Genomic DNA, 27,675 nt, shown 5'->3' on the forward strand with positions numbered 1-27,675 from the left:
TCATGTTTTGCAGATAATTTTAGTAATTAGTAATAAGAGAGAGAGAGAGAGAGAGAGAGAGACCAACTAGAAGAGAAAACTACTACATGATATCACACAATGGCATAGCAATAACAAAATCACAACAGCAGAAATTAAAATCTACTCACTTCTGATGGGATCACTAAAAAGAACCCCTCAGTAAAGACTGGGGACATTAACATCAAACGAGCAATCATGACATCCTATCTTGGAGTACACATATATGTAAAATTCAATTTCCATGAACACACAAAGTTCACAACAGACAAAGCAGAAAAAATGCTATGTAAACTGAACACAAGGGTAAGTTCAAGCAAGTACAGACCGCCTCTACCAGTTATAAGAACATAGCAATGCACCCTCTTTGAATCAGTACTAAGCTTTACAGCCAGTACATTGGTGTGCAGTGTGGTGTTGTCTGAAGAGCGAGTTGCTAAGGCAAGGCTGGTACCTCATGATGAAACAAGAAATAAACATGGTCGCTGCCAGAAGTAATGACGAATGTGAGATGTTGATGTGGACATGCCTAAAATTTCCGTACACCACTGCTTCAGCATGCTCACTTATGGCAGAGCAGAGGCCTGTGTACTCCATCAGCAATCACCACCGAGGACCACAGCATCATCTCTCTACTGAGCCAACAGTGTGATAATTGTATTAAACAGAACTCTGCACAGAAGTTTACAGTCAGATGTACTCTGTTAGAAGAGACCAGTATGGTGTTCTGTATCAAGTAATACATTAACGTTCTGTGACAGTAATAAATACTCAAGACATTCCTGTGGACATGAATTGAAACAAAGTTAGGTGTTTCATCTTGTTCAATTTGTAATAAAGTAATCTGAAATTGTATGTGTTGTAATATCACCTGGTCCCCTCCTGGAGTAAAGCTAAGAACCTACAAGCATACCAATGAGTGTTATTTCATCCAGTAAAGCACACAAACTGACTCAAGTTATACTAAGAAGGTGTCTGTCAGACAAGAGTGGAGGAATGTCTGTGTCTGTCAGACAAGGATGGAGGAATGTCTTGCTCAAATTATCAACAGCATTCGGAGCCAACTCAAGAAGGGCCCTGAGTGTGTTACTCTGAATATACCCAATGAATATCATATTTACCAGATGAATATCACAATTACCAGTGTTCCTATACAAACCTAAGTGCCAATGACATAAGGGAGCAGTTAAGAATGAACCATACCTATCTCAGCCAAGATATTTCTGCATTTCTTAACTGGACACGGACCTTATGCCATGCATTTAAACCACATGAGTGAAACAGACACCAACCCGTACATGTGGGCAAGAAGGATCGTCAGAACACACAGCTTTTCCTGCAGACAATATACAATCATCAGACACATATTATACCAAGACTACACAACACAAAATCCACATGCATACACAATAATTAGAAACAAGAAATGGGACAAACTCAACACACTAAAAGACAACGCCTCCAAAGCTACATGAGAAAACTGCATATGAAGACAAACCTATAAATGACGAGCCTATATGCGACCCTATGACAGATTCCATTGGGGTGCTGCAGAAGAAGAGAAAGAAGAAAGCAACAATTCACCAACAACAAAACAACTTTGGATGATTGATATAACCATACCATACAACAAGTTAGTGAAGGAGACCTGTCCCAATACTTCAATCTAAACCTGTTTATAAGAAGAAGTATAAGAAAGTGCATGTGTATTGTCACAAAAATGTACTATAGATCTATAGATACATCTAGAATAAAATTGTCAATAGATAATTAGTATGATGATGATAATAATAATAATAATAATAATAATAATAATAATAATAATACTGTACTAAACAAATATAGTATCAACCATACAGCCAATGCACAGTGCCTCTTCTACTCTTAACTATTAATGTTAAGAATTGTGACAGGCAGTTAGCACCTCAAAGTAACAGTACCAAGGTATTTCTTCTTAAATATCAAAACAATATTTACACTTATCCAAATTTTATGTTCTTTTAACTGGTTTTAAAAAATGCTGCTGAAAAGACAAATTAAAATAAAAACAGGAAAAAATAATAATACAATAAAACTTGCTCAAAACGGAATCACATGGGACGAAAATAATTTTCCAAATTGGACAAGTTTCCAGATCACACAAAAAACACTAAAATACATAAAAATTGTAAAGTATCATACACAAACACATAAATTTATAACTATGAACCTTACCTTTACTCCTATACAGTAGATGTGCCTTACAAGGGAACCTCCCCATCGCACCCCCCTCAGATTTAGTTATAAGTTGGCACAGTGGCTAGGCCTTGATAAACTGAACACAGATCAATTGAGAAAACAGGAAGAAGTTGTGTGGAGCTGTGAAAAAATAAGCAAAATATACAAACTGAGTAGTCCATGGGCGACATAGGCAACATCATGGAGACCGTGAGCTCAGGAGCGCCGTGGTCCCGTGGTAGCATGAGCAGCTGCGGAAGGAGAGATCCTTGGTTCAAGTCTTCCCTTGAGTGAAAATTTTACTTTCTTTATTTTTGCATAGTTATCATCTGTCCATTCATTCATTGACGTCTCTGTTCACTGTAATAAGTTTAGTGTCTGTGTTTTGCAACCACATCGCAAAACCGTGCGATTAGTAGACGAAAGGACGTGCCTCTCCAATGGGAACCGAAAACATTTGATCGCAAGGTCATAGGTCAACCGATTCCTCCACAGGAAAACACATCTGATATATTCTATACGACACTGGTGACGACATGTGCGTCACATGACAGGAATATGTTGTCGACCCACCTAACTTGTACACTAGGCGAATGGGTAAAAAGATTCTTCTACCTTGCCCAATTTAGGTTTTCTTGTGAATGTGATAATCACTCCCAAAAAAGTGATGAAAACATAAGAGTTTGTCACACAAACTGAAAATAAAAAATTAAACTTTTTACTCGATGGAAGATTTGAACCAAGGACCTATCGTTCCGCAGCTGCTCACGTTACCACGAGACCACGGCACTCCTGCGTTTCCAGTGTCCTTGATGTTGCATATCTTCCCATGAACTACTCAGTTTGTATATTTTGCTTATTTTTTCACAGTTCCACACAACTACTTCCTGTTTTCTCAATTGATCTGTGTTCAGTTTTTCAAGGCCTATCCACTGTGCCAACTTATAATTAAATCTGAGGGGGGTGCGATGGGGAGGTTCCCTTGTTAGAACACCAGACCATTACAGTAACTGATACACGATACAGCACATCTGTATTTTTACTGAACTTTCAATCTGTATACAAGTATCTTATTCCATTTATTTATTTGCTACACGTTCTCCCCCTTCCCCCTTTTTTTTCCACATATCAAGGAGGCAAACTCATTTGAATTTCCTGTTCAAAATTGTTTTTTGAGCAATATTTTATACCATGTAATAGTTCCAACAGCTTGAAAGAATTTGTATGTGCTGCAAATTGCATAACATTGTTTATGCATACAACAGCTTCTTCAGGTGTATTAATTTTCCTAGTGACATTACTTTGCTCCTATTCTTCTTCTTTCTTTCTTTCATATAATTATAATCATCTTCTGTGTTCTGGATTTCTATTGCATCTATCACCAAAGTAGAAGTGGAGTGAGTTGACACAAAGTCATCAGTTCAAATGTAGTCATTTAGACTACATAAAATGTTTTGCATTTGAATTAATCCAGCAATTGATGCAGAAGTTTCTTGAGCTTTAAAGAGTACAGAAGCATCTTGTTCATCATTTCCATGCCCCATTTTGTTTGAAGCACTTAGTGACAGTTTTGGACTTTATTTCTCTTACTGCCAATAAAATTTATTGCATCCAGTTCAGGAACTGAATGTGCAAGAGGAAATGCACTTTTGGCCTCTACAACACTAGAAAAAGAGACTACATAAATAATCATCGGTCCTGGGACTTGAACGTGTACATAACTCTCTAGTCCATAGGTTGTGCGAGGCTGGTTGAACCGGGCAAGAACCCAGCCAATTTCTTGTTTGATAACTTGACTTTCAGGTGGCAGATTGTATCGTCTAGGAAAAGGTGAACTTGGCAATTTCCTTTTTTTCATTTTGGCATTGAAAGAGCCCAGCCACTGTTCCATAAGATACACACACACCATCTATGCCTTTTTATTGTTTAACCATTTGACTGGAAGCTTATTGATGCCTGTATTTTTTAAACAAGGGGGTTTTGCCACCTTCTCAATCACCAGTGGCTTCTCCATTTCACCCAATGTGTTTCCATGCAGCAGTATACTGAGTCTTTCCTCAGACATTTCCCACTGATGCACTTATCTCAAATTACTAGAGATTTTGTAGGCAGCACACGATAAAATACACCCTTTTCATCGGCACTGATCACATCTTTCGGGTCATAATTTACTATTAGGTTGTGCAGTATTGTACTCCATTCTGTTGCTAAATTTTCTGCACATCCTTAGCTTCCCCATAGAATGTTGTATCAAGCTTTAAAATTGTCCAGGCATGTTGTGGATGCCTTAAACTCTCTGCAACACAGGTCCAGTCAAAGGTAAGATTTTTGCCCATGTACTTATGTACATTCCCACACAATCTTTTTAATTTCTTCATTTCTGTCTTCTCTTTTCTTTTCAATTTCCCATTCCCTTTGACCCATGTGCAGTGCCAGAGCTGTCCCATTAGCTCAGTGAGATGAGACAAAGCTGTGGAGAACAGATATGCAGACTCGCCAAAGTTGGAGTCGCCCAGTTAAAGCATCAAACTGTACCAAATTAAGACCTCCACAGTGTGGTATCTTCTTTCTGTTACTGTTACCTTTATTTAAACATTAAGACATAACATGAACTTCCTACAGACATGAATGGCCATTGTGTTTCGTCCACAACACAAATAAAGCCAACAGAAAATAATAGCTGATACATTAACAGTATCTGCATCCAATGAGGTGCAAAAAAACACAATAGATAGACTGCACTAGATTGCACATTGTGCTATGCACAATTATTCTATTCTGTATGTTCGACATCAGTCAGCCAGTATGTACACACATGAGCTACATTCACTTTAGAGAAGATGATCAAAGCAATCACTTTGGATTTGCAAAGACTTTGCCACTTGCCGGATCATACTTTGCTCAACCCTATGCAGGTCACCTGCAACCACTATTGCCAAAGCACCATCCAAATGAACTATTATATCCTGTACATCCATAGTTGGAGTACTATAAACTTGTTCCTTTAAGTGTGCTTACAAATAAAAATATAGTGGATTAAGGAGCAGGGAACGTCCAAGACCAGAACATTGGATCTCCATGGCCAACCCATTGCCCTACAAATGCTTCATTTAAACAGTTACACACATTAATTCCAAAGTGTGGCAGTGCACCATCATGCTAAGGCCATAGCTGTTGCCGAACACCACATGGAACGTTTTCTAATACATTAGGCAAAGTATTGCAAAGAAACATACGATACAGGGGCATATTAAACTTGTTTGGCAATAGGTAAGAGCCCAAAAGCACTCTCCCCACATTTCCAACCCACGGGTTAATGTCAAAACATGCCCAAAGCCACATTCAAGGGAGACATATGGTTGTGTTCTGACCAATAATGGCTGTTGTGGAGGTTTAAAATACCTTCATGAGTACAGTTACATTTGTCTGTCCATACCACGTTATTTATAAAATGTTCATTATCTTTCTCTTGGTGCAAAAGCCATTCACAAAACTGCATTTTTCGAATATGGTCTTATGGCCGCTGGTGTTGAGTTAATGTGTAATCACATGGATGCATTTCTTCATCGTGCAACTTCAACAAGCAGTCTTTGAGACATCTGGAACTGCCCTGCAATATTACGAGTACTTCCCGAGGTGACTGGTGAATGGTTTCAAGAATCACGCCTTCTATTGAGTAAGTCTGGTCCCTGGATGACTTGTGTCCATTACTTGTGGAAGAAGATTACTAGTTTTCTGAATGGTGTTGCTCCAGGTGAAGAAAGCATTTTTATCAGGATGACGCCTTTGAGGGATTACGTATGAGCAGCAGCAGCAGCAAGATCTCAGTTATCACATCCATCCAGCGCCAAAAGCATATTGACCTATTCATCATTTGTGTACTCCACTGGGAAGCTGCCTGACATGAGCTTGACAGGACATTATTGTTGCACACCGAGTGGTTAGTACACACATGTAGCATGAACTTTATTGGATGTCATGTGATGTCCAAGATTATAAATGGATCTTAAGTGACTCACCCTGTATATATTATGATGACCCCAACAAAATAATAGAATGGAAATGACTGTTCACAATATCAACCACTGCAGGAAATACAGCTCATACGAATGAAATCATATCAGTTATTTCAGATTTTCGAGGATGATGCATTATTGAACAATTATTATAGACAACAATAACTCCACAAACCAGCATGTGAAACATTCTCATGTGAGCATGCTGATTTATGGCAGGCAGATCTCATAGATATTAGGGCTGTTGATGGAATATCAGCGATGTCTTTTTCACCGATATATCAATATCAAAATGGAAATAATATCGAATGCCAATATTTTTATTTTATATTACTTTTTTGCCATTTTTGGTAAATATTTGAAATTGTTCTTTTGAAACTGAAGTAAAACATAATTTTACTTTCACTGTGTGAAGGAGTCTAACTACTTTTTGAGCTTCCATCACATCCAGTCTTTCTCTTTGACTGTGTGAAGCAAGTTGTTGGCACAAAGGAGAAGTCCAATTGCACTTGGGAATGACTGTGTGAATGGAATAACAAGATTTCCAATGTGAAGAAACAGCACACTAGTTGCGTTAAAAAAAAAACAATAATTTTTAATGCAACTAGAGTGCCATTTCTTCACATCAGCATTCTTCAAAAACAGTTGCTGAAAATGTAAGCACAGGCTTCTGTGGTCATTGTCATTGTCAATAAAACAGCTCACTGGCTGTTAAAATAAAACAGGAGTCAGTGTTGTTAAAATAAAACAGGCGTCAGCTCAGCACAAGCCATTTACAACAGTGGTCGAAATGGACAATTTTACACATTTACAATGCTGTCAACCGCCTTAAAGAATTTTATTGGCAGTTGCTGAAAATGGTATATAAGACGGTGTTTGAGAAATCTTCTCTACTGAACTGGTCAACGGAGTTATTTACAGTTTCCAAAGTGCAACGAACAAACACAAGGACTTACATCTTAAAGGACAGTAATGGTTTAGATATTGCTGGGAGGTTTTTACACAGAAGAATTACAGAGAAGCTCTAAACCAAATGTGTTTCTAATAGAACATGTCAGGGCTTCAGTTAAATGGGATGATTTCCCATCATCGCACAAAAGTTGGGCACACACTTATCAGTTGGTATGTAACACCATGCACAAATCTCAGACAGTGAAGTGGCATAATGTGAGTGGTAGGAAGTGCATCGGAGATGGTTGTGATATTCTCACTAGGCTACCAGTTCAACCACACATACCCAGATATAACTACCCTATGAACCTGATTCGAAGCTGTGAAAGTGTATCAAGTGGCAATAAGGGGATTAAAGACAATGAAGGTGTTAAAATGTCCAGGATTCTACCAATACTTAAGACAGCAGGAGAATCACCCCATTCTTAATCTTGAACTTACGGGACTATCAGCTATTGGCTCTTCAGCTGGAAGGGTACCAGCCACAGCCTGACCAGTGAAGAATGCACAAACACAATTTCTAAATGCAAAAAGGCATAATCGGATGATGGAAACACACTGTCAGGAAAGGAGTATAATTAGAATTATACAACAGAACAGGGCATGGACTGTTTATAAAAAAAGTCTCATAACTCTACTCCCCAAAAGACCACTTTACAAAAACAGATCTGTGAAAATCCATTAAAAAATTCACAGAGTGTTCATGCAGAATATGATACCAAAGGCAACATGGAAATCTAAAGAATGCTGCACTGTAAACCTACATGTTGCAGGGGCATCTTGTACTCAATGTGCTGCATATGTAAAACACAGAATAAAATCTACTAGTTTGATTCATTCAATGATTTAAATCCACCACAAGAATTGTGCCACAATTTTACGAACAACCACATGTTCTACAATGTTTGATGCCATCAAGACACTGATACATATCTCAGCAGATATTTCTGCCTATGTCTCTCTTGATGACCGTACAAAAACAAGCAGCATACACGTCACTGTGTCAGTTGATGCTCAGATGTGATGTCATACCTTCTGACTTTAAAAGAACTGTCATAAGTATTAAGTGCAAATTACTTTCCACTAATGGATCTAGGCAAGGGGCTGGAGTATTGCACTGATCGGTCTTGATACAGTCAACAGAATTCGTAGTATCACCAAGACAAACAATAAACTACATTTAGGAGTTGGAAAAGTTGTGGAAATACCTCCAGCTCATATGATATTGATGATTTAAACGCATTTATAAAAAATCATCTGTAAAAGAGTTCAAGTTACATGCAAATGTTAATATGTGCCTAATGAAAATAAAAATGGCAAAGCAGACAACAGACTTTAACCATTAGGGTTCCCTTAGGCCACTATTAGCCTTCTCAAGGATTCACATTTTGGAGAAGAATTCAGATAAATTTTAAGGGTCAGAACAACCCATGGATGTACAAGTAGTTAGTGTGTTTACTGTCGAGAGTACTATTGCAAAGAATCTGTATCTTAACAACAGATTAATTAACAAAAACAACAAATTCTGTACCACAGAGGCCCAGGATACAAAATCATTGAGGTGCCGAGCAATTTGAATACTGCTGACTGGGACAAGAATATAGTTGATTGTCTAAGAGATACAATGGCGATACTTCATTTTAAACAGCATGGGAGTAAGGTATAAAAGGGATGCGCACAACCATCAGTACGTCACATCATATCAGAAGCAACAGGGGAGAATTACAAGTTCCTTAAATTGACAGGATTGAAACCAAATAGTGATGTCACTCGATACAACGGCTCCAGTTCGTGAGGCATTCGCTTGGATATTTCTCTATAAGCCTTTTGCTTCAGCAACATTTAATAATAATGATGAGATAAGGTTTCTCATTTTACACCAAGGTGAATTCACAACTCCAAGCAACAGTTTCTTATACTTGGAAGGGAAATTTGAGAAGAAAGACGGAGCCCCTATACCGACTTCCAGCTTACATGCAATGCTATTGCCTTTATCTTTCAAGAAATAAGATACCAACAGGATGGAATCCAAGTCAACCATCAAAACATGTTTCTGTGTCATCTTTGGTCTTGAATGGTTTACAGAATGCAGGATGGTACAAACACAGATGAATAAGTCTCTGCTTTACAGTATGTATCCTACCAAAAATGTTTATGGGGTGTGTTTAGGATACGAGACACATCATGAACGCTAAGCAAGAACTAATTCTGGTTTGAAGCACAACAGATAACTCAATATAAGAGACTAATCCTAAAGAGAATAAAAGTGTGTCAGAGAAATTGGTATGGAAAATACCTCACATTCCTGTAACAGATAAGGGGCATTTCAATTTTTTAACTACAATGAAGTTTACATTCATAGGAACTGTTTGAATATTCACTTCTTCCAGACAGACACGGGCCATTAAAGCAGCAGTTTAACTAGAACTGCATCAATTTATTATTCTGGCTCTGCAGACAGGATGGGACGTCTGAAAAAGCATTCAAGTGTGTTCAACAATTGTAAACCAACCAAAGCCAAAGTGTACTTACTTCTGAATTCTACCTATATGACAATTTACAAGTTGACTGGGTTAGTAACACTCACGGCCTACTCTCTGACATGTATACAAAGTTTCACTCTAATTACTATGAGGATCATGAATTTGCATGGATGCTCAGCCCACAGAAATTTAGGGAATTAGCATCTGCTGTAATGATACATTGTTCAAAGCAAAATGAACTTGTGAAAATAATGACACCTTTGAGTGTGAACATCGTTACTAACACACAGGGCTTCTACAAAGAACAAGGAAAATTTGTATTTAAGGATATCATCTTTACCATATTCACAAATGTTGGACATGTAATAGTGACATTCTCTGCAAATGTGACACCATCCAAACTGTTCAGAAAAGTAAAGAGTGCCGAGATTTGAAAAACTGCACCATGGTCAACATGCTGTCACCATGGGAAATTCTGGGACAACGCAGGAATCGCTTACTTACAAAGAAATGACGATGTCCCTCTGAATATTTGTACACAAAGACAATGTCGTTTACATCAAAGTCAATGAAAAGGTGTCATGGATATATAATTACAAGAATGCTTCAGTTTGCAACCAGGAATAGCATCCATCTATTAAACAGATGTAAGACGAAGAAAATGGTTTTATGTGTGCTTCAACTTTTAATTTGAGTGACCGACAAATGATTTTTTTGTTTTTCAAATAATCTTTGTATTTAATCAGTTCAATATCCTAATAAATCCTCCTCCACCAACAGGTTTCAATATGTTTGCAGACAGGGAATTATTCACAGTAAGTATTTATTTTCATCCATAAACGTTTAGGTTGCTCATCCAAAATAGGAGCAATTTTAGACATGGCTTCTACACATCTTTGGAATCGGCAACACTCTCCTGCTGCCTCTTTCCAACACCCTACCCAAGCCATTCTGAATGCGAAATGCCAAGCATTTATTGTGCAAACTAAGGTACACATGTCATACAAAAAGTGCACTTTTTCCTTCATCACTACACTCATGTTGGATAAAAACTGCCCAATATTTATGTCTCAGCCCTTCACATAAAATTTTAACACTGCAGCGAGTATACAGATACAGCAGCGTCCTATGCACTCTATGAGCCCAGCGTGACCTGGTTTGCCGAGAGGGGTAAGTCATCTAAGGAAGAACTCGAATAACTAATTCACGATATCCAGACACTGTTGGCTTCAGTACAACAACATCGATACTTCTGAACTTCTATCCCAGTATATGAAGTGCGTACTGGACCTGAAGATGGTGTACTGAAATGCCAAAACTGCCAGTCAGTCAAAATAAAATAACTTCTCAAATACATATGGCTATTTGGCGATCTTCCTTGATGAGAGAGAGAGAGAGAGAGAGTGTGTGTGTGTGTGTGTGTGTGTGTGTGTGTGTGTGTGTGTGTAAGGGGTGGGGGGGTTTGCAAGCCTCCATTCCACTCCACTCAATGACTTGGAAACTAGGAGTAATGTAGGAAAAAACATTAGCATCAATTATGTCTCAGAAACACAGAAGGCAGGTGGCAAGGCCTGTTGACACTAAAGGAGCTGGATGCCTAAAAGGCTGTAAGGAGTAACTGAATATATCAACACAGGGTGCAAAGCAGATTGAGGCCCTACAGGGCTCTTACTACAGTGATTGTCTTTCCCTCCACATTCGTGATAAACACTAACATAAAGCTGAAAGGGTCTTCAAACTGAGGTAAAATCCACTTTCTCTAATGAATCTTAGAATTCATCCAATAGTCACTTCACCATGTCAGTACTTTATCAATATACGGGCCAACGTGAGCAGGGGGTACACCCAAACTCAGGCAGATCCTCTTGCCATGAGAGAAAATCATTACCGAGCCTTGTATGTATGATCCACAGTCTGCATAAAGTGACAAAATTCTTTCCTCAAAGTTCAGTAGTAGTTTCCTTCAGCATTCTCATTTTATTGGGGGTAGTAAAAGTTTAGCAATCAAATTCCCTTTCTGTTAGGATTAGATGCTTTTCTTGACTTCTTAGGTCAATGCCAGGTATTCTAATGCCTAATAATTCACTCACAGTTGCTTCCTTAGCAAGCTGGGCTGTGAGCTGCTTTCGGGCAAAAGAATGTGCCTTGGTAAGCACATGAAAGTGATGGTAGCACCAACATTGCAGAGGTCAACAGTAGAACCTGAACATTAACAGACAATGCATACCATGCATAGTGCTGGCTAACAGATTGAAGACAGCTCTATGAGTCACAGCCCAACAGGGACGTTTTACTGTTTTTGGTTACAATATGTTATAGGGCTTTGGTGACAATTGCCAGCAACGCAGTGAATGCACTTGGCACTACTACTGTACACAAACACACACTGAACTCTACAATAGTTCTATAGCCAGCTGTGTAGATGGTTTCTGAATTAATATGCCCATGAAGGATTAAAGGAAACAGTTACCTATAGACATTAAGGTATGTATTCCCTTTAAGTCCACAGAGCAGGTCAAGGTGTATGTTTGAGTTAGCAATGGACTACAGAGTAGTCCAAGGAGAGGATCTGTGCATACAGTTGATTGGAGGTACGTAAAGACAATTTCTCAACACTTCCAGCTGTTCTGCTACCCCCGAAACATTTCACATAAAGTCTAGACTTCTGATTGCCATAGTCAGACAGCATGGATCACCAGATGTCTACTCAATCATCACCATCATTTAAGACTGATTATGCCTTTCAGCGTTCAGTCTGGAGCATAGCCCCCTTATAAAATTCCTCCATGATCCCCTATTCAGTGCCAACATTGGTGCCTCTTCTGATGTTAAGCCTATTACTTCAAAATCATTCTTAACCGAATCCAGGTACCTTCTCCTTGGTCTGCTCTGATTCCTCCTACCCTCTACTGCTGAACCCATGAGTCTCTTGGGTAACCTTGCTTCTCCCATGCGTGTAACATGACCCCACCATCTAAGCCTGTTCGCCCTGACTGCTACATCTATAGAGTTCATTCCCAGTTTTTCTTTGATTTCCTCACTGTGGACACCCTCCTGCCATTGTTCCCATCTACTAGTACCTGCAATCATCCTAGCTACTTTCATATTCGTAACCTCAACCTTGTTGATAAGGTAACCTGAATCCACCCAGCTTTCGCTCCCATACAACAAAGTTGGTCGAAAGATTGAACGGTTCACAGATAACTTAGTCTTGTTACTGACTTCCTTCTTGCAGAAGAGAGTAGATCATAGCTGAGCGCTCACTGCATTAGCTTTGCTACACCTCGCTTCCAGTTCTTTCACTATGTTGCCATCTTGTGAGAATATGCATCCTAAGTACTTGAAACCGTCCACCTGTTCTAACTTTGTTCCTCCTATTTGGCACTCAATCCGTTTATATTTCTTTCCCACTGACATTACTTTCGTTTTGGAGATGTTAATCTTCATATCATAGTCCTTACATTTCTGATCTGGCTCTGAAATATTACTTTGCAAACTTTCAATTGAATCTGCCATCACAACTAAGTCATCTGCATATGCAAGACTGCTTATTCTGTGTTCAAATATCTTAATCTCACCCAGCCAGTCTATTGTTTTCAACATATGATCCATAAATAATATGAACAACAGTGGAGACAGGTTGCAGCCTTGTCTTACCCCTGACACTACTCTGAACCATGAACTCAATTTACCGTCAACTCTAACTGCTGCCTAACTATCCATGTAATGACCTTTAATTGCTTGCAAAAGTTTGCCTCCTATTCCATAATCTCGTAGAACAGACAATAACGTCCTCCTAGGAACCTGGTCCTATGCCTTTTCTAGATCTATAAAGCATAGATACAATTCCCTGTTCCACTCATAACACTTCTCCATTATTTGCCGTAAGCTAAAGATCTGGTCCTGACAACCTCTAAGAGGCCTAAACCCACACTGATTTTCATCCAATTGGTCCTCAACTAATACTCGCACTTTCCTTTCAACAATACCTGAGAAGATTTTACCCACAACGCTGATTAAAGAGATACCTCTGTAGTTGTTACAATCTTTTCTGTTTCTATGTTTAAAGATTGGTGTGATTACTGCTTTTGTCCAGTCTGATGGAACCTGCCCCGACTCCCAGGCCATTTCAATTATCCTGTGTAGCCATTTAAGACCTGACATTCCACTGTATTTGATGAGTTCCAACTTAATTTCATCCCCCCAGCTGCTTTATTGCACTGCAATCTATTGACCATTTTCTCCACTTCCTCAAATGTGATCCTATTTCCATCATCATTCCTATCCCATTCTACCTCGAAATCTGAAGCATTACTGATCGTATTTTCACCTACATTGAGCAACTCTTCAAAATATTCCCTCCATCTGCCCAAGGCATCCACAGGATTCACCAGCAGTTTTCCTGACTTGTCCAAAATACTTGTCATTTCCTTCTTACCTCCCTTTCGAAGACTGCTAATTACACTCCAGAATGGTTTTCCAGCAGCTTGACCCATAGTCTCCAACCTGTTTCCAAAGTATTCCCAAGATTTCTTCTTGGATGCTGCAATTATCTGTTTGGCTTTGTTTCTTTCTTCAACATAACTTTCTCTGTCTACCTGAGTTCTAGTATGTAACCATTTTTGATACGCCTTCTTTTTCCTTTTACAGGCTGCCTTGACTGTGTCATTCCACCAAGTTGTTTGCTTCATCCTACTTTTACACACTACTGTTCCAAGACATTCTTTAGCCACTTCTAGTACTGTGTCCCTGTACCTTGTCCATTCCTTTTCCAATGACTGTAATTGACTACATTCAACTAACTGGTACCTTTCTGAGATTGCTGTTATGTACTTGTGCCTGATTTCCTTATCCTGAAGTTTCTCCACTCTTATCCTCCTACATATGGACCTTACCTTCTGCACTTTCGGCCTCACAATCCCAATTTCACTGCAGATTAAATAATGATCAGAGTCATCAAAGAATCCCCTGAATACACGTGTGTCCCTCACAGCCTTCCTGAATTCCTGATCTGTTATTATATAGTCAATGACAGATCTGGTTCCCCTGCCTTCCCAAGTATACCGGTGAATGTTCTTATGTTTAAAAAAGGAGTTTGTGATTACTAAGCCCATACTGGCACAGAAATCCAAGAGTTGTTTCCAATTCCTGTTGGCCTCCATATCCTCTCCAAATTTACCCATAACCTTTTCATACTCTTCTGTTCGATTTCCAATCCCGGCGTTAAAATCACCCATGAGCAGAACACTGTCCTTGTCCTTTACTCTAACAACAACAACACTGAGTGCCTCATAAAAACTATCCATCTTATGTTGAACTGCCCCTTCACAATGCGAATATACTGACACAATCCTAATTTTCTTGCTAGACGCTGTCAAATCTATCCACATCAGTCGTTCGTTTACATACCTTATTGCAACTACACTGGGTTCCATTTCTTTCTTGTACCTTGTGTTATTCCTGCTTTGACTCCTGACAGGTAGACCTTGTATTCTCCCACTTCCTCTTCTTTCTCACCCCTTACCCGAATGTCACTAAAAGCTAAAACGTCCAGCCCCATCTTACTTGCAGCCTCTGCCAGCTCTACCTTCTTCCCAGAGTAGCCCCCATTGATATTAATAGCTCCCCATCTCATTACCATTTGTTTGCCAAGCCGTATCTTAGGAGTCCCTGGTTTGTCAGTTAGAGGTGGGACTCCGTCACCTCCAAAGGTCTGAGGCATTTTGCTCTGATTGTTGCCAGCATCATATTTAAAGTACCAGGGAAATTTTTTACTTGCCCCGAGTCCCATTGGGTTTTACCCCTAACGGTTGAGGGACTAACCGGTGGATGTGGTAGTCTTTGCCATATGAGCACAAATGTGACCACGACTCAGAATATGTCTGAGATGCCCAGCCTTATTCCAAAGTAACTGGTATCCCGACTGTCGGGACCTCTTACTTGGCCACTCACACGTTGCCCGTTGTTCATGAACTAGGACATGACTACAGGAACCCACACCATGAACCACTATCATTATCACATAATTAAGTAGGAGTTCCTGATGCTTAACTTGCAATAGCAGAAGCATGCTTCTGCCAGAAGGCCTTCAATGGGACCTGTGCAAAAGGCTCGTTGCCAGCCTGTGGACAGAATCTAGTCTATTACCAATGGTGCTGCAGATCCGTATGTTATACATCCTTAACCTAACTGGGATAAGATTAAGGATTTCTAGTATTTTGACAGAACTTTAACTGTACAGTCACCTTACTACAAGGTGCCATTAAGAAAATTAGAGTGATTTTAGAGCGTTTAACTTTTGTATACAATAATTTTATTTGGCACCCATGTGATAGCCATTTTAGTTTCTAATCAAAAAAGCCTCAGAAGTGAAACTGCCCCACCACTTCTTATACCTGATTATTTATGATATGTTTAGAATGTGGATACCTAAACCAGAGACTACAGAGCCACTTGTACCTCTACATCTACATCTACACAGACACTCCAGAAGCCCCATATGGTGTGTGGCAGAGGGTACCCCATACCACTACTAGTCATTTCCCTTCCAGTTCCACTTACAAATAGAGCGAGGGAAAAACTACCATCTATATGCCTCGGTATAAGACCTATTTCTCGTATCTTGTCTTTGTTGTCCTAACACGCAACATATGTTTCCGACAGTAGAATAGTTCCGCAGTCAGCTTCACATGCCAGTTCTCTAAATTTTCTCACTAGTGTTTCTGAGAAAGAATGTTGTATTGCCTACAGGGATTCCCATTTGAGTTCCCGAATATCTCCGTAACACTTGTGTGTTGCTCGAACCTACCGGTAACAAATCTAACAGCCTCTCCTCTGAACTGCTTCAGTGTCTTGCTTCCATCCAACATGGTACGGATCCCAAATACTCCAGCAGTACTAAAGAATAGGTCACACCTGTGTCCCATATGCAGTCTCCTTTACAGGGAACCACTCTTTCCTAAACTTCTCCCAATAAACCGAGTCAACCTTTCACCTTCTCTACCATAATTCTTGCATGCTCCTTCCATTTTGTATCGCTTTGCGATGTTATGCCCAGATATTTAAATGACTTGACTGTGGCAAGCAGGACACTAGTAATATTGTATCTGAACATTTCAGATTTGTTCTTCCTATTCATCTGCATTTTCTACATTTTGAGCTGACTGTCATTCATTACACCAACCAGAAATTTTGCCTAAGTCATGTAGTATATGCCTACAGTCACTCAACTTTTGAGGACAACATACTGCATTCTATTACTTATGAAATCTTCGAGCCACTCACATATCTGTGATCTTATTCCATGTGATCATACCTATGGCAACAGCCTGCAATGCTGCAACGTATCAAATCTAGAAATATGGAATCTGCCTGTTGCCCTCCATACACAGTTCGCAGTATGTCATGTGACAAAGGGCAAGCTGAGTTTTGCACAAGCAATGCTTTCCAAATCCAAGCTGATTCTTGGACATTAGCTTCTCAGTCTCAAGAAAGTTTAATATACTCAAACTGAGAATATGTTCATGGATTCTGCAGCAAACTGAAGTTGGGGATATTAGTCTGTAATTTTTCGGGTTTGTTCTTTTACCCTTCTTATATACTAGAATTACCTGTGTTTTTCTCCAGTCACTTGGGACTTTGTGCTGGGCGACAGATTCACGATAAATGCAGGCTAGGTAAAGGGCCAATGCCATAGAATACTCTTTGTAAAACCAACTGGGATTCCATACAGACCTGGTGATTTATTTACTTTCAAACCTTCCAGCTGTTTCTCTACGCCAGAGATGCTAATTACTTTGTCGTCTTATGGGAGTCAGTCTGATGCTCAAATGACTGTATGTTTGCATGACTCCCCTGTGTGAACAATTTCTTGAAGGTGAAATTTAAAACTTCAGCTTTTGTTTTGCTATCTTCAACTGCCATACCGGACTGAATGAAAGCCTTACATAGGACCATAATTTTCTCAGGTCCTCTGCCAGATCTTTTGCTAAGGTGTGACTACGGTAGTTGTGTGTTTCGTGCATAGATCTTTTCACAAAAGCATTAATCTCTACTAAGCTTCGCTTGCCAACATTTGGGCATTATCTTTAGAAACGAGAGTGCAACAGCCTCTGTTTCCTCAGCATCTTCCGATTTCGTTATTAAACCATGGTGGTTCCTTTCCCTTCTTTATCCACTTACTAGGCAGTTAACTCTCCAGACTACGATTTACAATCTGCTTAAACTTTGCCCATAATTCCTCTACATCTACCTTACTGGAACTATGTGATGTCAATTCACTCTCTAAGTCGGATGCTAACAACTGCTCCTCTGCTCTATCTAGCAAAAATTCTCTCCTAGCCTGATTTATTAACTTTCGTAATCATAGTTGCTATTATGATATCAAGTTCGCTAATTCCTGTTTCTATACTGACACTGTCGATAAGATCTGTCCTATTTATAGCTACTAGATCTAAGATATTTCCAATACGAGTGGGCTGCCGAGTTAGCTGCTCAAAATAGATTTCAGAAAACATGTTCAAAAGTATTTTGCTTGACCGCCTGTCTGTACCCCCACAATGAATCCACAGTGATCCCAACCTATACTCGGTAGGTTAAAGCCACCTCCAACTAGTCTTGCATGAAGTCAGTATTTACGCAATAGTGACTGAAGATTTTCTTTGAATGACTCTAGAACTGTCACAGCAGAATCAGGTGGCTGGTAAAAACATCCAACAATTAACTTGGTTTCACCTACACCTGTTATATGCAACCAGATAACTTCACTGTCACCTCAATAGAGACAACATTTTTGTCAACTGCAATGAACACTCCCCCACCTATGGCCTCTAATCTATCTTTGCGATATATGTTCCATATCTTGCTAAATATCTCAGAGCTTTCCACCTCGGGTTTCAGACAACTCTCAATCCATGAAGAATTTGAGGGTGAGAATTTTCCCAGAGGGCAGTAAATTCGGGAACTGTATTAAACACTTCGACAGTATGCTGATATTGTGACAGTTGAAGTGTCTTTATTCAGAAGTCTGTCTGACTTCCCTTGCTGTGTATTTACTGCAAGTGGCCATAGAGCATCTACATCTACGAGGGCCGTTCAGAAAGTAACCTCCGGTTGATTTAAAAAAATACACCAAGTTAAATAAAAATATTTTAATATATACATCTTACAACTACATCTTTGCACTATTTTTCTACATAGTCTCCATAGCGATTGAGGCACTTATCGTATCTCTTCACAAGCTTTGAAATTCCTTCTGCATAAAAATCACCCGCTTGTGCCTGGAGCCATCCTGTGACCGCATCTTTGAGCTCTTCGTCGTCATCAAACCGCTGTGACCCGAGCCATTTCTTCAAATGCATGAAGAGGTGATAATCACTTGGCGCCAGGTCTGGGCTGTAAGGTGGATGGTTGATAACGTCCCACTTGAAGGACTCAAGAAGGGCCGTTGTTCTGCGAGCAGAGTGAGGACGGGCGTTATCGTGCAAAAAAACGATACCGGAAGTCAGCATACCACGGCGTTTGTTCTGTATAGCCCGTCGTAACTTTTTTATTGTTTCACAGTACACGTCTTGATTAATGGTCGTACCACGTTCCATGAATTCAACCAACAACACCCCTTTGGCATCCCAAAACACCGTTGCCATCAGTTTTCTGGCAGAAAAATCTTGCGAGGCTTTTCTTGGTTTGGTAGGCGAATTTGAATGTGCCCACATCTTTGATTGTTCTTTTGTCTCCGGGTTCACGTACTTAATCCAGGTTTCGTCACCGGTCACGATTCTGTTTAACAATGGTTCTCCTTCGTCCTCATAACGTGACAGAAAGTCTAATGCAGAGGCCATTCTTTGAGTTTTGTGGTGGTCGGTAAGAATTTTGGGCACCCATCATGCACAGAACTTACGGTAACCCAATCTTGCTGTCACTATCTCGTACAAGAGAGTCTTAGAAATCTGTGGAAAACCAATAGACAACTCCGACATTGAGAAACGTCGATTTTCACGAACTTTTGCATCAACTGTCTGAACGAATTCGTCAGTCACCAATGATGGTCTACCACTCCTCTCTTCATCATGAACGTTTTCTCGTCCACTTTTAAATAAACGTACCCATTCACGGACAACTCCTTCACTCATAACTCTTGGTCCGTACACGGCACAAAGCTCACGATGAATAGCTGCTGCAGAATATCCTTTGGCTGTAAAAACCTTATGACAGCACGCACTTCACATTTGGCGGGGTTTTCTACTGCAGCACACATTTCAAACTGCCACAAAAACTAAACTAGCGCAGGTACGACGTTCACTCGACCACGGCTTGATGCCGACTGACCTGTTGAGTGCGTGAACGCACAGATGGCGTCGCTACTCCCCCCACAACCCGCACTGTGACCAATCGGAGGTTACTTTCTGAACCGCCCTCGTACATCTACATCTACATGATTACTCTGCAATTCACATTTAAGTGCTTGGCAGAAGGTTCATGGAACCACAATCATACTATCTCTCTACCATTCCACTCCCGAACAGCGCACGGGAAAAACGAACACCTAAACCTTTCTGTTTGAGCACTGATTTCTCTTATTTTATTTTGATGATCATTCCTACCTATGTAGGTTGGGCTCAACAGAATATTTTCGCATTCGGAAGAGAAAGTTGGTGACTGAAATTTCGTAAATAGATCTCGCCGCGACGAGAAACGTCTTTGCTTTAATGACTTCCATCCCAACTCGCGTATCATATCTGGCACACTCTCTCCCCTATTACGTGATAATACAAAACGAGCTGCCCTTTTTTGCACCCTTGCGATGTCCTCCGTCAATCACACTGCGTAGCAATATTCTAACAGAGGACGAACGAGTGAGCACCTCAAAGTACCGTCTAGCCTAAAAAACCTTCATGTGCACTCCACAAGTACTCTGGTACCTGAGTAGCTTCTTCCTTTGTGTAGTGCACCCCTGACCTATCAAGGGGGAGTCCTACAAATCCCCACATGATAACGCAGATCTAGAAATCTGCAGTCAAGACCATTACAAAGTTGATGAAGAATTGGTTGAGACCTTCCACTTAGTTCCAAACCAAAAGACCCTGATCAACTCTGGGAGCAATGCTGCAAATTGTGATGTCTGCTTGTACCTCACAAGCGATGCCAGCAGTCTTCACTACCTCTGCCAGCCACCAGTATGAGCTGAGGATGGCTTCAGAGCCCACACATCTCGCATCGTTTGTGCCAATGTGAGGCACAACTTGCAGATGACTGCACCCTGCATGCTCAACAGCCACAGGCAAGGCCGTCCAACATCTCGGATGAGGTCTCCTGGCAGATGTATTAAGTGCATATTGGCTTTCTTTCCGACCCTGATTGCTGTCTACCTAAGGGGCTCCATAACACACCTAGCATTGGTACTTCCGATAACTAGTAAACCCTTCCCCCATGTGCCTGCTTGGACCCTGCTGAACGAGTGGAGAAGCAGCCATCCGTCCACTCACAGGTTGAATGGGTGAGGCCATGCAATGGGTCTCCACATTGGTAGTGGGGGTATTTGTATAGAACTGGATGCCACCGTTCAGCATCCACTCTTGAGCCCTTCGAACACCTCCCTAGAGCTGACATTTTGTTATACCAGTAATGTGGAGCTGCAGTGTAAAGAGAAGTCATCAACACACAGCAATGGACAAACTGCACAGCTCACCACATACATGATGCCACTGACAGCAATTACAAAATATTAAATAATGGACTGGTGCATGGATGCATTTTAATTGGATATATAAAGAGTATAAGATAGTTAAAAACTGTGTTGATACTGGAATAAATATTGCCTGAATTTGTAAATTTAGCAGTTCATCATTCTTTCGAACAGTTTGCAAATTCCATTCCAGACAGATTTCCTGGTGTAGTTGTTAAAAAAATGAGGAACCTTTGCTGACCTCAAGGCTGAAATAATGCAACTCTTTGGCCATTTGGAGGAAATGCCCCTTCTCACCATACCAAATTAAAAGACTTCGAGAATGTGCAGTTAATTCCCATGGCTGAGATGCTTCCATTTCTGTGGATGTGTTACAAAATAATGAAGTGTACACTGCGGCTTCCATTGGCTGTGTAATACTACAACCCCTTTTGCGATCCTGTATCCTATTCCAGTCTCATCTCCACTCTCCCAAAGAGGGTATATATGTAATATTAGTAATTTACACCAATTTAAACTGTTGCTTTGACTTTGTCTACATTGTGTCCCATCAATATACAGAATGAAGGAAACATGTTTCTGGTTACAGAATGAAGGAAACATGTTTCTGGTTATCTGGATTCGAATACGCCGAAGATTCTTCGTGCAGCAACTTAGTAATTTACACTACTTTAAACTATTGTTTTGACATTGTTTATGTTGGGCCTCACCAGTACATAGGGTGAAGAAAAGATATTGAATTAAAAACCAATGTACCATCATAATTTACACACAATACAAACTACAGGTACACGATAGGAATAAAATTGGTATTATAATTATGGAGTAATTAACGATTAAAGTTCCGATATTTCAAGTCACCGAGAAACAGCTGTTTTTATGTATTTTATGTCAGAAATTTTTCATTCTCCTAACAGAAATATGACATGATGATTTTTCAGACAGAATCAAACATGTTCATGTTCTAATTTGTGTTAGTTAATAGAACTGTAATTACAACTATAGGCAAATGTAAAATTTTACTTGTACAAAATTTAATTAATTGAATCTAGGACTTTCATTCATTAAAACTAATTGCTCTGTTCACCTGAAAATGATAGGATGATTTTACTTTAAGTTAGTAAAATAATATATGCAAATTAATAAAATATATTGTTGCAATGTTAAAACATGTAATTTATAGTCTTAACAGAAACAGATTCTTTCCTGTCTTTGTACGAAATTATTCACTGTTATTCCATGTAATCTTCACTGTAATTTGGGAAGATGTATGTAAAAACTTTAACTGTTAAATATGCAAAATTCAATATGTAACAATAACAGTAATTGTTTAACATCCGAATTTTTGTATTAACAGCATGTAGTCAGAATTTGTATGTTTGCCGCTGAACATCTAGCGTGCAAAATAAAATTCTTTGTGAACAAGAAGTACTGAAACTTATTTATGCCATTACATGATTCCCACGTGGTGATGTAGTAACATCAAGATAAACCTGTGGCAACATCAAGAAGCAGCACCTCGGATTACACAAGATATGTCTTATTTTTTTGGTGGAGGATATCCGTAATAAGACATGGCATATTGAACATTGTTTTTCTTGTGTTAAGCAATGATACACAACCCAAGCTTCATCATAAAAGCATTTTCGCCAAATTATATTACAACTGAATCAAACACGTAGTAAGACAAGAGCCCCAGGGCTTTTCTAAAAAATTCTTCTATTGCTAATAGAGAATCAGTGGAAACGGTTGTGTCTGCTAGGATAAAATTTAATAAACGGTGTTGAAGGACGTGTATTTATACACTGAAGTTTTAACTCTATGAGAATCAATTGTACTTACATGTCTCATATTTGAGAAAATCGCTTGTACTTCTGAGATATCCTGACAACTGGTGGTAGCCGTACATATTGGATGCCGATTCCCAATCTGGCTTATTCTAGTTTGCACAGGCGCCATATGTCACTGGTTTTTAGGACTCCATGAACTTCACATTAGTCCTTGTCATATGTCATAATTAAGCACAGTCTATAAATCAGATGGAACCATCGAATAATTTTGTGAAATACCTATTCACGAATAAATCTTCAAAAAGGTAACAACTTGCTCAGTAAGACAAAATCTTAATATGCTCTAGTGTGAAAATGCTGATGTATACAGCTGAAACAATTCACACAGCATAGGATTTATTATTTTAAAATAAAATTACTTTGGACACTATGTTGACATCATCTTTACTACTTGGTGCCAAAAACTGACCAATCAGCTTTTCTGAGAGACAGTCACTGATGCAGAGATAATCGTGACTGTGTGAAATAAGCAAGTGACAGTTGGAATAAAAGTTGTGAGCTCTAGGGTAGAGTATCTACAGGAGCTGTGCTGAAATAAATTTTAACTCCAGTATTTGGTGGGCAATGAAGAAGTTATGCAATTAATTTTTCTACTGTTTGGCCTCTTTAGACTTATTTGTATTATCCCATGGAAGTTGTGGGGGTGCGGATTGCCTCACTAGGCCTGTTATATCTTCGGATGTAAGCTATGTGTAGAAAGGATTCCACTAAAGCAAATAATATGAAAGAGAGAGAGCAGATGTCTTCTCCCTCAGCTGGACAGTCTATCTGTGGAGAGAATTGGTGTTTTGTCAAAGTTGTAGCTGGTAGAGGTACAATTACCACTTCCACAAAGCTTTTCTGGGTGAAGTCTTTCATATTTATTTCTAATGTCTTGACATGGCAGGCATTTGAGAATTTTATATTCTGCGTTTTTCTTTTTTGAATGCAGGGCAGGTCTGCACGTAAGGTGAGTATCGTCTCAGGCCATTCACATGCATTACTTTGTGCATTGCCCTTCTACAGTTACATCAGACAGAATCATGGTGCTGCAGGATGACACACATCAAATCTTATGCATTTGGAACACCTCACAGACTGAGGAACAAAGGATTTAACAAGCTGCCAATATATCATAACCTTGAACTTTTTTTGGTACGATATTTTTCTTGAAGGCATGAATAAAGGTATTGGTATCTACTCCAATAGCCATAGGTCCCTACTGGTTCCAGCAAAAAAGTTAACACATAGGCAGTCTAAGTCAGTGCACAGTTTTTAGATGTGACAAGCCCTTAATGTTTCACATCTGATATGCTACGGAAAAAAAGAGAAAAGCTTTGGTTTAAGCAATATTAAGGTAAGATGTTTGACTGTGGATGCTAAATGAGGCACAATGCAGAGATAGTTTCTTCTTGCTGTATTCTTCTTAATACTCACCCATTTAGTCAACTGATTTGGACGTCTAAGTAAAATGAAAGTCCTGGTCGTCACTTACAACGCATGACTGCTTCTGTCAGTTTTATCAAATTGAGACTGTATGAGCACTTCCATCACCTTTTTGCACTTTGAAATCCTTTCCCTGTGGTGAGTTACAAAAATATGCTCAAATTCTAGCGATATAGTCAGCCAGTCAGCTGATAAATATGTGGAACCATTAGAAATCACAGTAATTCAGTCTTGATTCAAGATTTCTTTGCAGTAGACAGACAATGTACTCTTTGACCACCCCCTGAACTGTCAATATTCTTGAATTTGAAGGCAAGGCCAGGTACTGTGTGCCACATCTTCACTGAGACCTGATGAACTGTTGAAATCAATATTAAGGGCATAGTTCTTATCACTTCTACTTTTGCAATTAGCACTGATTAAATTGATATCTAGTTTCACGCATAACAACTGAAAAGAAAATATTTGTAATCTGCATTGGACTTCCTACTAAGGAACTTACATTAAGGGCAGTTTCTCCCATGTACACAATTATTTGAGGAGATGAAGTATCCTTTGCCATGTCCCTCAGTATTCAATGAAGGATGATGCAAAAAGAATGTTTTGAATGAAATAATCTTCATTAGAACTGGATCAGAGTTGTTTGAAACCTTCAATGGGGTATATGTTCTTACCTTCAATAAAATGAATTCTTATAGTCAAATAAGCTACATTTGCACACAAAATACTTCATTTGATGATTGCTCTCAGCTTATGTGGGACAGAAAAGCAGCCACTATATTACAACAACTACCAAGCTCTAATAATAATTGCTGCAAGGAACTGGACTACGCACTGAACCTGTCGAATGTGACAAAGGAGACAAAAATAATGAAGTACGGAAGTAGCTTCGGTTATATACAAAAAACACACACTTCAAAAAGATAGCTGACACCAGCAGGAAACAAGTACTAATGTTGTGTATGTCAACAACGCACTGTTTTTAAACTATGGAAACTTGGTGCCACATGCTCCGATTGGCCGCAGGATCAGCCTGTTGCCAGATGTTTTGGACAATGCCTGACCGCGAATGCTTTGCCTGCCAGAGATCATAATCTATCCAAAACGGCCCGCATGCTCGATGGCCTTGGCGCAAATCCACCAAGGTCCCGACACATCCATTGTAGTTTCATGATAAGACGTACCAGGAACAAACCCATCAACAGCTGTTAGTTCACCTACGGAAAGTCTTTTATGTGTCGGCCCTGAAGAGGACCTTTTTTGTAGCTAGAACATTGTTTACTTAAAGCAGGTGCACAAACTGGCGACCCTCTGAAGCGACACAAGCTAGGTAACGTCGAACCGTGTTTTGCCGAACTCTTTCAAAGATTCCTGCCATTGTCCTGATTTGATTGGCGGCATTTTGAATGTCATCCATTAATTCCTCTTCGTTTCTAGGTGGTTCGTGTCTGAGTGGGTGAACTAGAACCTTGAAGAATCCCCACAGGAAAGAGTCCAGTGGCATGAGGTCTGGTGATCGCAGGGGCCATGTCCTAAGAGCATCTCTGCCAATTACCTGGCCATCAAAGAGTTCATTTAAATATCCATGCACAGCATGACTGTTGTGTGCAGGCGCCCCATCATGCTGCAACCACATGCGTAGCCGTATGTTCAGGGGAACATCTTCCAGCATGCCGGGTAGAGTTTCTTGCAAAAAGTGAAGCTAATTGTCCCCGGTAAGCCAAGGAAGTAGACAGACCAGCCCAATCAGATGGTCACTCACAACGCCTGCCCAAATGTTGAACGAAAATCGTTCCTGGTGTCCGTGGATGCAAATGACATGAGGATTTTCCCTTGGCCGCACATGACATGAGGATTTTCCCTTGCCCAGTAATGAACGTTTCGAGTGTTGTAAAGGCCATCCTGATGGAAGGTGCACTCGTCGGTATACAACACAATGGTGGGGATCTCATGCAACACGTTGCAGAAACCACCAGCAAAACCCCAGTCTGTGATCATAGTCCACCACAGGATTTAGGTCTTGGACAGGGTGGAAACTAAATGGATGCTGGCCATCACCACTCAAAACCTTCCAGCCTAACCAATGAGTGAACCCCATGTCATGTCCAACTGCCGAGTACTTGTAGTAGGTGCTTCCTTGAAGCGCTCAAGAACAGTCTCTTCAAATGCAGCATCGCATCATGTTCGAGGTCTTCCAGCATCACCATGATATCCCGCTAATGAGCCTGTTTCACCAAGTTGCTGGTAAACTGCTGTAAATGTTTGCAGGTGTGGGTGGTGTCGTACAGGGTACCATTCCTCATACATCTATCTAGCTTCATGCACATTAGCATCGGCTAGTCCTTAAACAAAAACCATATCTCATTGTTCATCAAAATGAATACTGTGCCGCCATGCATACTGCATGACTAAATTGTAGGTGACACGTGTGCGCTCTGAAGCAAAGCTTACGTGTGAATGCCTCTGACGTGAGGTGGAGACAAACAGCAAGACCTATTCGACACTTGCGTGTATCTTGTGGGGCAGTGACGGGGCGAGGGATGTTTGTATGTGCGAACCGACAACCACAGCGCTGCCCATCAACCGGCGCATGCCAACGGGGCAATCCCACAGCTAATCAGAGCACGTGGCACCAAGTTTCCTACTTACTAGACAACGGACTTATTTTGCCTGAGTCACGACCATGGCAAAGAAGTCAAAACGAGATCTGAGGGATCATTATATGGATAATCTTCTGGGAGAGTATGCCAAACAGTGAGAACAGCTGCATACCTACTTTTATATGACACTTTGTAAGCCATGAAATAAATGCTGAAGGAAACAAAGGTATTTTTATTGAACTACTAAATGACATATGTTAAACTCAAGACTAACCTGAAATGTGCATGCAACATCATTTTCAAAACCACAAAAACATTTTAAGAAGATTACATGCTAAAAAATCAAATTTTTCAGATGTAATATCAATATTAATGATGCTCATCTCCTCCTCCTCCTCCTCCTCCTCCTCCTCTTCCTCCTCCTCCACCACC

General features: G+C 40.0%; 1 protein-coding gene across 5 annotated transcripts in view; it reads right to left on the reverse strand.

The window, feature by feature from the left end:
* LOC124787781 overlaps window positions 1-27,675 on the reverse strand; it is a 340,611-nt gene that overhangs the window by 194,409 nt on the left and 118,527 nt on the right. The window lies entirely within an intron of this gene.

The sequence above is a fragment of the Schistocerca piceifrons genome, chromosome 3, assembly GCF_021461385.2.
Source record: "Schistocerca piceifrons isolate TAMUIC-IGC-003096 chromosome 3, iqSchPice1.1, whole genome shotgun sequence".
Taxonomy (NCBI): Eukaryota; Metazoa; Arthropoda; class Insecta; order Orthoptera; family Acrididae; genus Schistocerca; species Schistocerca piceifrons.